The sequence below is a fragment of the Rhincodon typus genome, chromosome 26 (genome assembly GCF_021869965.1).
Source record: "Rhincodon typus isolate 14 chromosome 26, sRhiTyp1.1, whole genome shotgun sequence".
NCBI classification, from domain to species: domain Eukaryota; kingdom Metazoa; phylum Chordata; class Chondrichthyes; order Orectolobiformes; family Rhincodontidae; genus Rhincodon; species Rhincodon typus.
This window is the reverse complement of record NC_063357.1, coordinates 34981601-34996186: the sequence shown is the minus strand read 5'-3', so window position 1 is coordinate 34996186 and position 14586 is coordinate 34981601. Positions and strand designations below refer to the sequence as shown.

Genomic DNA, 14586 nt, shown 5'->3' with positions numbered 1-14586 from the left:
CTGAGGGGGTGAATTTACAACTGGCACTGTTATTATATGAATACTTAACACTCTTGTGCCAAATTCCTCTAGGAAGTACTTAATGCTAGGGAGAACCTGCTTGAAATATTTAAGTCAATTAACAATAATGACCATGAAGTTGGATTTTGTTATTGCAGAAGAGATAATCTCAGAACTCAAGGATCCAAATGAAATTGTGGTAGAAGATGAGAGCATGGGATCTGCTACAATGAGGGCACTAGGCCTCAATACATTGCACTTTACATAGGACAAAACCTTGTATCCTCTGAAACACTTGAAGTAATGTCATGAGAGATTTACAAGTAATAGGACTTAAGCTTTTTGTGCTGATTGCACTTGAAAGTGACAACATGTCAAGTTTCTGTCAAACTGGCTTCTGCTTGATTTAAGTATAAAATTTTTAAAACAGCAGCACATCTCGATTGAATAAATGCTGGTTTAACCTAATGGAATGTGAAAGAATTACCAAAACAGAAAATAAAGGATTCCAACTTCCCTTAACCCTACCTAGTCATATCAATTAGATCAAAGCAACGTTAGATGGTTAATCATGCTAGGTGTGTATAGTACCTGTGGGCTGAAGGAGGTATTTAAAATTGGATGGGTTAAAACAGCCTTGTAATAGAGTGATCAATAAAACAGGTGAAGATGCTATCTTAGACCATAAGATATAGAAGCAGTATTAGACCATTCGGCCCATCAAGTCTGCTCAGCCATTTGATCATGGCTGATATGTTTCACAACTCCATTGTCTTGCCTTTTCCCCATAACCTTTGATCCCCTTACATCTTCAAATATTCAGTTTTTTACAATTCAGTCGAAAGGATGCAAAATAGAGTTATGCCCCACTCCTCACAAATTCATTTCTGCTCCTCACTCATGGAGTAATTTTATGCCCCTCCCCTTATACCAATCTTGTCCGAGGTGTTTTCAATTTATGACTTTGCCATGCAACAGCCAATTATGCATCTCTTTCCATCACTCTCCATGAACTTTCCAGCAGGTCTATGCTTACTAATAAAGATTACCTTCAGGTCAGAAAATCAACATGACAACACTCATAACAGTGAGTATCTCAGGTGCAATGTGGGATGCACAAGTGAAATGTGTCAGAAAAAGGTTACAGCTTGTCTAATCTAGTCCAGGTAAATATTTAATGACATGATGTGTCTTAATGACAGTCAAACAATCTCTCTGGCATTGGAAATCATCTTTTATAATTTGTGAGTCTCATTCCATTAGATTTCAATCATTGATGAATATTTAAAATATATGGAAAATAAATAACTATTTTCCTCCCTTTCTTTTATCATTCTTACTGTGGTTCTTCCTCACCTTATTTTCTTTCGTACAAATTTGACATATAATTAAGTTTTTTAACTGATACATCCTGTGCCCCTCAATTGTTCTATGTAATCAGTTAAGAAGATACACAATCTTTTACATTGTTCACAAATGTACTATATTGGCAGTAGAATTGTTAGGCTGAAATGGCATTTTAATCAATAGCAAGTTCCAGCAAAATCCCATAGGAAGTCTCTGAGTAAGTCTAATTGTAACGAATGGCATGCACCATATGTTGACTGCACAATGCAAAGCTCCTCATCTTACGGAACAGCATACCCTCAACTTATCATAGAGAAATGGCACAAGAGAACTGTTGGTTTATCTCGAATTTTATTTACTTAGATAATTTGTAGCTCAAAAAAATCATAAACATACAAAATATATTTACATAACAAAAGTCACAGCAAATTTACTTCTATAAATTTTATCATAAATTTATTCATATTGTATTAAGTGTAATATTTTTAAAGCTTTACATGTTCAATTTGGCCTATCTGAAACCCAGTATTTTAAATTTTGTGGTTTGCTAAATTACCTCACTTTAATCATTTTTTATATTTTGCATCCTGCATGGAACTCAGTTGACCAGTTAATAATAAAAATAAAATGACCTATGTATGTAAGCTGTAATTTTTAAGAACTGTGGCTACATCAGCAAAGTTTGTAGCATGATTCTGAAATATTTCTGTTGAAGTTCTGTGCAGTGATGTGCCCTTCTGTGTGAAACCACGTTGAAAGTTCCCCTGATAACTTGAGGAATAGTACAATAAAAAGTTAGCAATGCTGTCTCACAGCGCCATGGACTCAGGTTCGATTCCAGACTTTGGTAACTGTTTGTGTGGAGTTTGCATTTTCTCCCCATGTCTATATGGGTTTCCTCCAGACACTCTGGTTTCCTCCCACAGTCCAAAGATGTGCAGGCTAGGTAGATTGGTTATGCTAAATTGCCCATTGTGTCCTGGGAAGTCCAGGCTAAGTGGATTTGACATGGGAAGTGCAGGGTTACAGGGACCTGGATTTGACATGGGAAGTGCAGGGTTACAGGGATAGGACAGTGGAGGTGGGTCTGGGTGGGATGCTCTTCGGAGGGTAAGTACGGACTCAATGGGTCAAATGGCCTACTTCCACATTGTAGGGATACTATGATGATTCTATGATAAAGTGCAGAAAGTCCTAGGCTTGATTTTTGATCCATCCAGAATTAACCGATCTCAACAAAGGCAGTGAATGGGGCAGATACAATTAGTCTTGTATACTACTAACAGCTCATGAGTTTCAATGAAACTATTAATTTTTGGTAATTTGACTACTCGGTCTTACGTGTCACTTTTACCCTAAAAATAATTCACTGAAAATAAATATTAAAAATGCCCCAATGGGCTTTCCTGGAGCTTTTACTTAATATCTTAGAAAACTATTATAACCTAAAATATTAATACCTCCAAAAGAAATGCTGTATCATTTCCCCACTACCATTATATTTGCCTCTTAGAGATCAAACTGCTTTGTTAACATATATCAGTGAGAGTTGATCTGGTCCCTTCCCTGCATTAAGGAGAACATTCAAATGAGATGTACTTATAGTTGTAAGATTAATATCACAGAATAGTTATGGTGCAGAAGGATGCCATTCAGCACATGATATCTTCACTGGTTTTATTTCTTGGTGCCAATCTCCTGCCATATTTTCCCATGTCCCGGGATACCACTTCTGTCCAAATAATCATCTAATGCTCTCTTGAATGCCTCAATTAAACCTGCCTCCACCAAACTGCCAGGCAGTGCATTCCATACCTTAACTACATCATCCTTGCTTCATTTGGACATCACTTTAAATCCATGCCCTCTCATTCTTTTTTCTTTTAAATGTAGGAACAGCTTCTCTCCATCTACTCTGTCCAACCCGCATGGTTTTGAAAACCTCTGAAACCTCCATGCAGCCATTTTCTTTCCAAAGAATACGGTGCCAAGTTCTTCAATCTGTCCTTATAACTGAAATTTCTCATTCCTGGAACTATTCTTGTAAAGTAGTAGGGAAATTTCACAATTGATTTAGTTTAGTTAGAATCACACAATCAAAATATACTCATTAATTAACGTAATTAATTTAATCTATTGTTATATTACTCAATTATAATTGACATAGAATGGTACTTTAACATAATATGACCCTGTCTAGTCTCATTTGAAAAAGCAATATAGCTCGGGATTGCAGACAGATTGAAAACAATATACTAACACTTTGAAGATATAGACAAGGTTGAAGGGCCCCTTTTTATCTCATCCCCATTTCACAATTATGAGTGTAAAGTGCCATCCACAGCAGCAGAATAGGATTCCAACAGAATCTGCAACCTCATGGCTTGGCATATCCCTCACACAAACATTACTATCAAGGGGATCAATGGAAAATTTAGGATGGCATGCCAAGAGCAGTACCAGACATACTGAAAATGAGGTGACAACCTGGTGAATCTACCAAATACTACTACTTGCATGCCAGACAGCATAAGCAGCAAGTGATAGACAGAGCTAAGCGATCCCACAACCAACAGAGCAGATCTAAGCTCTGCAGTCCTGCCTCATCCAGTCGTGAAGGGTGGTGGATAATTAAACAACTCAATGGAGGAGAAGGCTCCAGAAATATCCCCATCCATAATGTGGAAGAGCCCAACACATCAGTGCAAAAGATAATTCTAAAGCACTTGCAGCAATCCTAACTAGAAGCACCACATGAATGATCCATTCCAGCCTCTTCCTGTGGTCCCCAGTATCACAGATGTCAATCTTCAGCAAATTCAATTCACTCTACCTGATATCAAGAAATGGCTGGAGGCACTGGATACTGCAAAGGCTATGGGTCCTGACAGCATTCTGGCAATAGTACTGAGGACTTCTGCTCCAGAACATGCTGCTCCTCTAGCCAAACTGTTCCAATACAGCTTGTAACAAGGTTTGTTTTGATGTGTTTCCTTTGAAAGCACATTTTAAACTTGGAGACAAGCTGTCTGCTCTGAGCTTAGCAACGTAGCTACGTTCAGTTTTTTTTAAAAAAATAGACAATAGAAGCTGCATGAAGGCATGTGTTCAAGCGCCCACAGAACCAGGATTTGAGTTTCGTTTTCAGTAGCTGTTGGGATTTGGAAGCTGCTATACATCTCTCCTGGTTACACCAAAATGCTTGAGTGCACTCTCTTTCTCTCTCAAAATTTTCTCTTGATGTTCTTTCCTGCTGGACTACAGAGTTATATGTGAGACAATCTATTTCACTGAATTTTCCTTTGCCAAGGATGTTTATGGTATGTTACTACATCAAAACAGTTGCTGTTTAGCAGTTAAATAATCTATTATTCTGTTAAGTTTTCCAGTTGAATTGTTATTCCAATTTGTCTTTCTTTTGTTGTATTTTAACTATAATGTAAGAATAAAATGTGTTTTGCTTCCGGTAGTTTGACCAAATTAATTGCAACTGGAACAGAACTCTTTAAAAATAAGAAATGGTTGGGCTGTAGGCTATCTTCTTAATATACTTTGATGGGGTTTGGTCTGATTCATAACAAGCCTCAACACTGGCATCTACCCAACAATGTGGAAAGTCGTCCAGGTATGTCCTATACACAAAAAGCAGGACAAATCCAACCCAGTCAACTACTGCCCCATCAGTCTATTCTCGATCATCAGTAATGCAATGGAAGATGGCATCAACAGTGCTCTCAAACAGCACCCGGCCAGCAATAACCTGCTCATTTACACCAGTTTGGGTTCCACCAGCTCTTGACCTTATTACAGCCTTGGTTTAAACACAGACAAAAGTGCTGAATTTCAGAGGTGAGGTAAGAGTGACAGGTCTTGACATCAAGGTCAGTTCTGACAGTATGTGACATCAAGGAGCGCCAGCAAAAGTGGAATCAATGGGAATCATTGATTGTCAGTGTGTTGGAACCATACCTGGCACATAGAAAAATGGTTGTGGACATTGGAAGTCAGTTATCTTAGCTCCAGGACTTTCTGCAGGGATTCCTCAGGGTAGTTGCTTCCTCAGCTGCTTCTTCAATGATTTTCTCTTGATCATAAGATCAGAAGTGGGGATGTTGGCAGATGATTGTGCAATGTTCATCACCACTTGAAACACCTCGGGTACTGAAGCATGTTCAAATGCTACAAGATCTGGACAATATCCAGGTTTGGGCTGACAAGTGGCAAGTAACATTCACAGAATGTTCTTTCATTAAGTTCTTTCATTCTGTACAAATGCCAGGCAATGACCATCTCCAATAAGAGATAATCTAACCACTGCCCTTTGACATTCAATATGTTACCATCACTCAATCCTCCACTATCAACATCCAGGAAGTTACCATTGATCAGAAACTCAACTGGATGCGCCGCAAAAATACAGTAGCTACAAGAGCACATCGAGGGTAAGAATACTGTGGTAAATAACTTGCTTCTTGACTGCCCAGAGCTTGTTCCCCCTTTACTAGGCACAAATCCAAAGTGTGATGGAATACTCCCCACTTCCTTGGGTGCATGCAGCTCCAATAACACTCAAGAAACATGACACCATACAAGATAAAGCAACCAGCTTGGTTGGCGCCAAATGCACAAACATCCACTCCCTTCACCACTGAAGCTCAGTAGCAGCAGTGGGTACTATCTACAAGATGCGCTCTATAAATTCACCAAAGATCCTTAGATAGTACCATCCAAACTTATGACCAATTGCATTGAGAAAGACAAGGGCAGCAGATAAATGCGAGTTTCCCCACAAGCCATTTGCCATCCTGGCTTGGAAATATATCACCATTCCTTGCTGGGTCAAAATCCTGAAATTCCCTCCCCAAGGGCACTGTGCATCTATCTGGAGCATTTATCATCAGCAATTCAAGAAGACAGCTCACTACCACTTCCTCAAGGGCAACTAGGGATGGGCAATAAATACTGGCCAGCTTATGATTGCATACAAATAAAAACATGCAGGCCCCAAGGCTAAGTAAGAAAGAACACATACTCCTATAAGTCAATTGACCCTTATCAGAAACAAACAAAGCAAAAAGGGACTCACTGAAAAAAAAATGGTCATAGCTATGCATTTGTTTTCAAGTAATTATTTTAGAAGTGAAGTCATTATTTGTGACTAAACTTAATATTTTGACTAAACGTAACCTTTGTATTATAGTTCACGTTGTAACCATGTGTATTTAAGTTTGTAATTGTAAGATCATTTAGGCTTTCATTACTCGAGACTATGTATTGAAGAATATTTCAATACTTCACTCTTTTTACTTGCTCTGCACAACAATTTGATTAGATTTATACTATGCGCTCTGTTGTATTAGTTTTATATAGTATAGAATAAGCAACCTTTTACACCGTAACTATTGGCTCTTAAAAAAGTTCCAGTCATCCTAACATAATAAAGACAAAAAAAAACCCATTACTAATTGGCCTCTAAGAAAGAATGTAAAGTCAGTGATAAGTATCTAGTTTAATGAGGCCAGAAGTCACACGACACCAGGTTATAGTCCAACAGGTTTATTTGAAAACACAGGCTTTCGGAGCCTTACTCTTTCTTCGGGTGTTAGTGAGAGAGGTAGTATCAGACACAGAACTTGTAAGTAAATATTCAAAGGGTCACTCCACGATGAGGATGTACTAAACAAACCAAAGATGCCATTAAATCTTTAATTAGTTAGAACGTTTTAATTGATTAATAGATATATGTAAATCCCCAAATTCCTTTGAAGTCACTGTCCTGAGAGAACTAAAAGTTTTATCAGTGTAAAGAAGAGGTGACATTTTAGGTCAGACAATGCATGTTATGTTTGAGGCCTCGTTTAGAAACTGTTTGTGTTTTGGTTTGGAGTCAGGCTGGTTTTATTTCTAAAGTAGGAATTCATAAAACGCCACATTGACAGACTGTCTATAAATTGTGTGCTTTTTGAACAAAATAGAACGTATCTGCAAATACAAATTCACCCCATAGATTCACTCTCACTTGACAACAGCCCCTCCGCAAACCACCTTCTGGAAGCATTGACTGCACTGTTGCACATCTTCCTCATGTCAGCCAATCAGCGTCACCACTCTGTTGCCCTCTTCCGGGTCCGAGTCCAACCAGTCCAAGCCAACAATGTGCCCAAACCAAACTAGTCCCACCTGCCTGTGCTTGGACCATCTCCCTCCAAACCTTTCCTATTCATGAATTTATCCAAATGTCTTTTAAATGTTGTGACTGTACCCGCATCCATCACTTCTCTGGCAGTTCATTCCACACATGAACCCATTTCTGTATAAAAAAACAATTTGCCCTGATGCTCTTTTTAAATCTTTCTCCTCTCACCTTAAAAATATGCCACCTGGTTTTGAATCGCTCCACCCTAAGGAAAGTTCCATGTCATTCACCTTATCAATGCCCCTCATGATTTTATAAACCTCAATAATGCCACTCCTCAACTTCCTATACTCCACTGAAAATGCTCCAGTCTTTCCAGTTTATTTTTATATCTCAAATCCTCCACTCCTGGCAACATTCTAGTAAATCTTTTCTGAATACTCCCTAGTTTAATAATATCCTTCCTATAACAGGGTGACCAGACTGCACACAGTTCTCCAGAAGAGGCCTCACCAATGTCTTGTACAACTTCAAAATGGCATTCCAACTCCTATATTCAAAGGTCAGGGCAATGAAGGCAAGCATGGTAAATGCCTTCTTAACCACCATGTCTCCCTGTGATTCAAATTTCAAATAATTATGTATGTGAACCCCTAGGTCTCTCTGTTCTACAACACTACCTAGGGCTGACCATTAATTATATAAGTCCTATCCTTGTTTGTATTACCAAATTGCAATATCTCACATTTATCCAAATTAAACTCCATCTGCCACTCCTCAACCCATTGACCCAATTGATCAAGATCCCTTTGTCATCTTCGACACTAATTTTGCCGTCATCTGAAACTTACTAATTAACTAATTATTCTGTGGCTTGGAAAGTATGAACAAGCAGCCACTTTCCACAGCTGATTATCTGATTTGTTGAGGTCTTTCCCACATTTTCTATGGTTATTTCAGTAAAGCCATAACACGAGTCCATTGGGATTAAGTCATATTATTTACAGGAATAAATCAAAGATTAAGGCTTAAGAAGGGTCCTGACCCAAAACGTCAACTTTCCTGCTCCTCTGATGCTGCCTGGCCCGCTGTGTTCCTCCAGGTCGACACTGTGTTGTCACCAGCATCTGCAGTTCTTGCTATCTCTAAACAATTAGTAAAGTGTCTCAAGGTATATTAGCAATAGGGCAAAGAAAATCAAGTTTGAAGTCAAGGAGACATTTACAAGAGATCACAGAAAGCATGGTGAACACGGCAAGTTTTGAAGCAGATTTTGATAGTGGTGAGAGAAGTAGAAATACAAAATGATTGATGAAGGAAATTTAGGATTAGAGTGGCGTAATAATTAAAAGCTCTACGACAAATGATAAAATGTTGCAGGAGAGCTTCCTATTGCAGCAAGGTAGATTATCAATTAATATAGTATGATATAAAGCTGAAGTTTTTCTTGAAGCAGAGTACAACAAGGCCATTGTGGAGGGAGGGTGGATGGATTTTGAAGAGGACACAAATATTTTGAACTGAATAAACAGGAACATTGAAGATGTAGAGAAATGTAGAAAGGAGACTCCAGTAATTGGGAACTAATTGGGTGAATACATGCATGCCAATTAAAAGTGGGGTGGAAAAGGTGAGTCAGAGAAGACTTATAGGGCTAGAAAGGGTTGCAGACAGGGAAGTGATAGGGCCATGAAGGAACTTAAAAACTAGGACAAGAATTTTGAGATGTTGGAGGACTTGAAGGCAACGTAGATCTAATTGGGTTCTAATTTGTGTTGATTTTTTAATTTCAACTGGGCAGGAGCTTAAGTACACAGTTGCACTGAATACCTCCTAGATTGTTATCTAGGGAACATACTGGAAAATGTGTCTGTACGAAGTTGAATGGGGATAGGACTGATCTTGGATGTGATGTTGTCCATATTCAAAAGTCTGTCAGTACTCATTATTCAGGATCAAACAGGGCCACTTGGACCAGAACTAAGGGTAGAAACAGAATAGAAAAGAAGTTGATTTGTTGATTTGATTTGATTTATTGTAGTCACATGTACCTCAGTACAGTGAAAAGCTTTGTTTGCAAGCAGTACAGGCAGATCACAGTACGCAAGGACATAAGGTAATTAGGCAGACTGACGCATACAGGCTACACTACATAGGAAGTGCCCAAAGCAAGATCAACATTAGCAAGATCAATATTATTTGAAGTTAGAGAGTTCATTCATCAGTCTAATAACAGTAGGGAAGAAGCTGTTCTTGAACCTGCATATGTTCAAGCTTCTGTACCTTCTACCTGACGGAAGAGGTTGTAGGAGAACATTACCGGTGTGGGAGGGGTGATGATGTTGGCGGCCTTTCTATGACAGTGAGAAGCATAAATGGTGTCTATGGATGGAAGGCTGGCTTCTGTGATGGTCTGAGCTATCCACACCACTTTCTGTAATTTCTTACAGTCCTGGGCACAGCAGTTGCCATATCAAGCCAATTTACAGCCAGATAGTTTCAACTGTGCATTGGTAAAAGTTGGTAAGGATCCTTATGGACATGCTGAATTTCCTAAGCTGTTTGAGAAAGAAGAGGCATTGTTATGCCTTCTTGACTGTCGCATCTATGCAGGAAGTCCAGGACAGATTGTTGGTTATTGTCACTCTGAGGAACTTGATGCTCTCAACCCTCTCAACCTGTGATCCATTAATGTAGATGGGGGTGTGTTCTCCTCCTTTCTCTCTCAAGTCAATGATCAGTTCTTTAGTTTTGCCGACATTGAGAGAAAGATTGTTATCATTGCACCACGACACTAAGCCCTCTATCTCCTTTCTGTATTCTGACTCATTGAGTAGAAATTTATTGTCACTTGTACATTTACATGAAAAATACAGTGAAAAGTTTGATAAGTCGCCATACCATGGTGCCTATATTAATGAAAAATCTCATACATAATAATAAAAGAAAGTAAAATTAGGACAAAGTTTGTCACAGTTCGGTTAACGGCTCCTGGGCTTGTGGAAAGCTGATTAAGGAACAATGGAACATCTGGAACACACAGCCAGGATGAGACTGTCATTCCTTGATGAGAACGTCACACTCAGCTGCTGGAATACTGGGCTTGAAGCCTCCACAGAAGAAGACTGTCATGTTGGTCCGAGACCATCACTCCTGGAAGAGGCTGCCACATTGAACTGCTGGAATACCTGGAAGCCAATGCCGATGAAGATCTCCACATGGGGATGAGATCTCCACAAGAACACTATTTGGGACATTGTCACGCCGGGCCACTGGAAGCCACCTTGTCACTGGGCCAGGAGAAACCTTTCACCGAAGCCGTTAAAGAGGGTAAGATGAATCTTGAAAATAACTATAATAACTGGACACATTAAAAAAGACTGTGTATTGGGATGGAATTGTGAATATGTGGAGAGATATTGTACTGCATCAGATAATCTGCTACTGAGCTGTGCTTCATGATTGATGTAGCAACATGTGACCAAGAACCAGATGTACTAAAAACCTTGCAGATCAGCCCCAGCTAGTAATGTTATCAAAATACATTAATTGTGATTTATAAAGAAGTGTTATGATTCTGACACAGCAATCATACTGCTTAGTTTCCATGGGAAGCAGGTATTCTCAAGGGCCACTTTCAGCAATTCTGCTGTACATTCACTTTGGCGTATACCAACTGAGTGATCTATTCACAAGCAAAGAAAAAAACATCTTAAACAAGACTGAGTTGTATTAGTGGACATAAGAAAACAAAGACTAGCATTTCATCACCACAAGATATCTCAAAATGCTTTGCAAACAATGAAGTGCTTTTAAAGTATAGCCACTTTTGTAATGCAGGTAATGTAACAAAACATAAAAATACTCAATGTATTACTGAATTGCCAGATGATGAGTTTTTCACCTATTTCAACGTTTGTAAGGTTTGCTTTTCAAATGAATTATGTGTGAAGTTTAAAAAAAGCTATACGAGGTGGGAACATGATAAGGGATTCATTTCGTTGTTGCATTTGCCTATGGTAAATGTCATCTGTCATTCCTGATGAAAGAAAAAAATAACTTGTATGTATTGTGCATTGTACTTTTCTTGATCTCAGGATGACCTTGTACTTTACTGCCATTTCAATACTTTTTAAATGCAGGTAGATGAACAAGTATGATTCCCAGTACTCTTGAGAGATGTCAGCAAGGGACAGGGCTTAACCAAGTGTGGCATAAAGGATTTCTAAAAAAAAATTAAGTCAATGGGAATTAGCAGGAAACACTTCCGTTGGTTAGAGTAATATCTAGTACAAAAGAAAATACTTGTTGTTATTTTTGGAGCTAATCATCTTAGCCTCAGAACACTATCCTGAGGAACTCATACAGTAATGCGGGAGTCTCAACATCCTAATGATTTACCACCCAGCAGAAAGTCAGAAGTGGAAATATTTGCTGATGATTGCACAATATTTAGCATCTTTCATTACTCCTCAATACCATGTTCACATGCAACAGTCAGGGTTAGACTGATAAGCAGCAAGTAACATTTGTCCTCTACAAATACCAAGCAATGGCCATCTCCAGTAATAGAGAATCTAACCGTCTCTCTTTGATACTTAACAAGATGGCAAGTAACTGTCCTCCTAACTCCCAAAGCCTGTCCACAAGATATATGTGTGATGGTATATATTACGTTTGTCTGAATTGCTACAATTCCAATAAGATCTATATCATCCAGAACAAATCAACTACTTGACTGACACCCTATCCAACACTTACACATTCATTTCTTCCACCACTGATGCATAGTAGTGACTGTATGTACCATTTATAAGCTGCACTGCAGGAAATCATCAAGTATGTGAAAGCATCTTCATTACCCGTGACTTCTGTTATTGAGAAGGATAAGGGTAGCAAACATATGGAAAAAAAAACAATTCGTAATTTCCCCTCCAAGAAAGCCTGTCTTAATTTGAAACAACATCACCATTCCTTCACTGTTAACTGGATCAAAAAAAACTTGACCTTCCTTCCCAACAGCACTGAGGATGTACCAATACCAGGTGAGCTACTTATGTTCAAGTAGGTGGTTCACTTTCTCAAGACGTATAATGGACAACAACGCTAACCTTGCTAATCACATTAACATCCCTTGAAAGAATAAAAAGGCACAAATAAGAAAATTATGAGGCAGTAGCCTACAATTTGCCGCTGTGATTTCCTAACTTCTTTTCATAAGGAGTGCCTGATCTCTAACCAGCTGTGTGATTTCCAATTGTTCTGAAGAGGAGAAATGTCTGCTAAAATGAATGTCCCAAATTTGATTTGTAATAACTGTTTGTGACTTTTGAGTAAAAGTCTTATAATACCTCTTGCTGCTCTGGAAAGGGCTCTTGATAGAAATCAGTCTTCAGAGAATTTTTGCTTTGTTAACAACACCATTTAATAGAAATTGTTGTTGAACAGCTAAATTGTGTTAGTCAAAGCAATCTTACAATCAACAGCTGACTGTTATGTAATTATGCCAATGTCTTCAAGGTATAATAAAGGAACTGCAAAACTGACAAATTATGCTGCTAATGAAGAGATTTACTTTACATTTTGAAATCAAACAGACTCATGTTCCTTTGCATGTTCTAATAGCCTGCAACTTCCCTTGTTTGTCAATCAAACTGGAAGCAAGGGGCACATTGCTGAATACAGTGAACAGGAATTAAAAATAATTAAGTTATTTCATTGGCCAAAAGCATCATGAATCAAATCAGTTGAAACAAAATTGAAAATAAGTAGTAATAAATCTATAGCAACTTTTTTTTTATTTTCAATGCTTGAATGGTACAAACATTCGTGCAGCACTTTAGGTCGAGAAATAGCAATACTATTAGGTAAGGTCACTTTTTCCTTCAAAATCTGGAACTTCCATTCATAATTATGGCTGAAAACATTCAAACCATAATGTAGCGAGGACTAGAGTTATAAATTGCAATTTGATCAAAGACCTGTGGAACTGTAATGCAGTGTTTTACATGTATATCTACAAAATAGATTTTATTTTGTCCGTATTGTATTTATAGAGTTAAACTGGAGGAAATTCCAAGCATGATTTTAACTGGCATGAAGTCCCCTGGGTTCTAGGCTTTGGGTTCTGGTGATGGACTTGCATTGGCACACTATCATATCTGGGAATTAACTTTTAAATTCTAGACCTTGAATTCTGATGCCATGATTTCTGGCAAGCCTAAATTGGTGTGATGAATATTGTGAACTGCTACAGTAAGTGCTATCAGTGTATTTAATTGGAGAATCTCCCAGCTGAACTTATTTCATTTTCATCTGACCATGCACTCACACTTTCTACATGAAATCAAGAATGGAAATGAAAAAGATCAGAAGCAACAACCATTTGGACAAGGTGACATATGCCAGTGAGGAAGAAAGATTCTAGCAAGGGGGTAAGCCAAGCAGGGTTAACCAGGGTAGTTAAGGAAAGCATCAGACTTAAAGAAAAAAACATACAATGTGGCAAAGATTTGTGGTAAGTCAGACAAATTGGGAAAATTTTAAAAACCAACAAAAGACAACAAAAAATAAACAGGAAGAAAATAAATGTTGAGGGTAAACTGTCAGTAACAGCAAGATTGATAGTAAGAGCCTCTTCGTAAAAAGGAAGAGAGAAACCAAAGTCAACATAGGCCCCTGAAAGAATGAGGCTGCAGAAATAATAATGGGGAATCGTAAAATGGCAGAGGAGTTGAATAAGTACTTTGCATCAGTCTTCATAATGGAAGGCACTAATCGCATCCCGAAATGATTATATAATCAAGTGACAAAAAGAGGAGAGGAAATAAGCACAATAACTATCACAGTAGAAAAACTGCTAAGGAAACAATTTGGGCTAAAGGTTAAGGGAAGCATTACAGACTTAGTGGATGCATTGATCATATTTTTCCAGGAAGGCTTAGATCTGGAAAAGTTCCAGAGGATTAGAAAACTGCCAATGTAACACCTTTGTTTAAAAAGGTAAGAAGACAAAAACAATTAACTATTGGCCACAAACAAAAACAGAAGTTGCTGGAAAACTCAGCAGGTCTGGCAGCATCTGTGAAGAGAAATCAGAGTTA

General features: G+C 38.3%; 1 protein-coding gene across 2 annotated transcripts in view; it reads right to left on the bottom strand.

Moving 5' to 3' along the window:
* tmem132e (transmembrane protein 132E) overlaps nucleotides 1-14586 on the bottom strand; it is a 606787-nt gene that overhangs the window by 154838 nt on the left and 437363 nt on the right. The window lies entirely within an intron of this gene.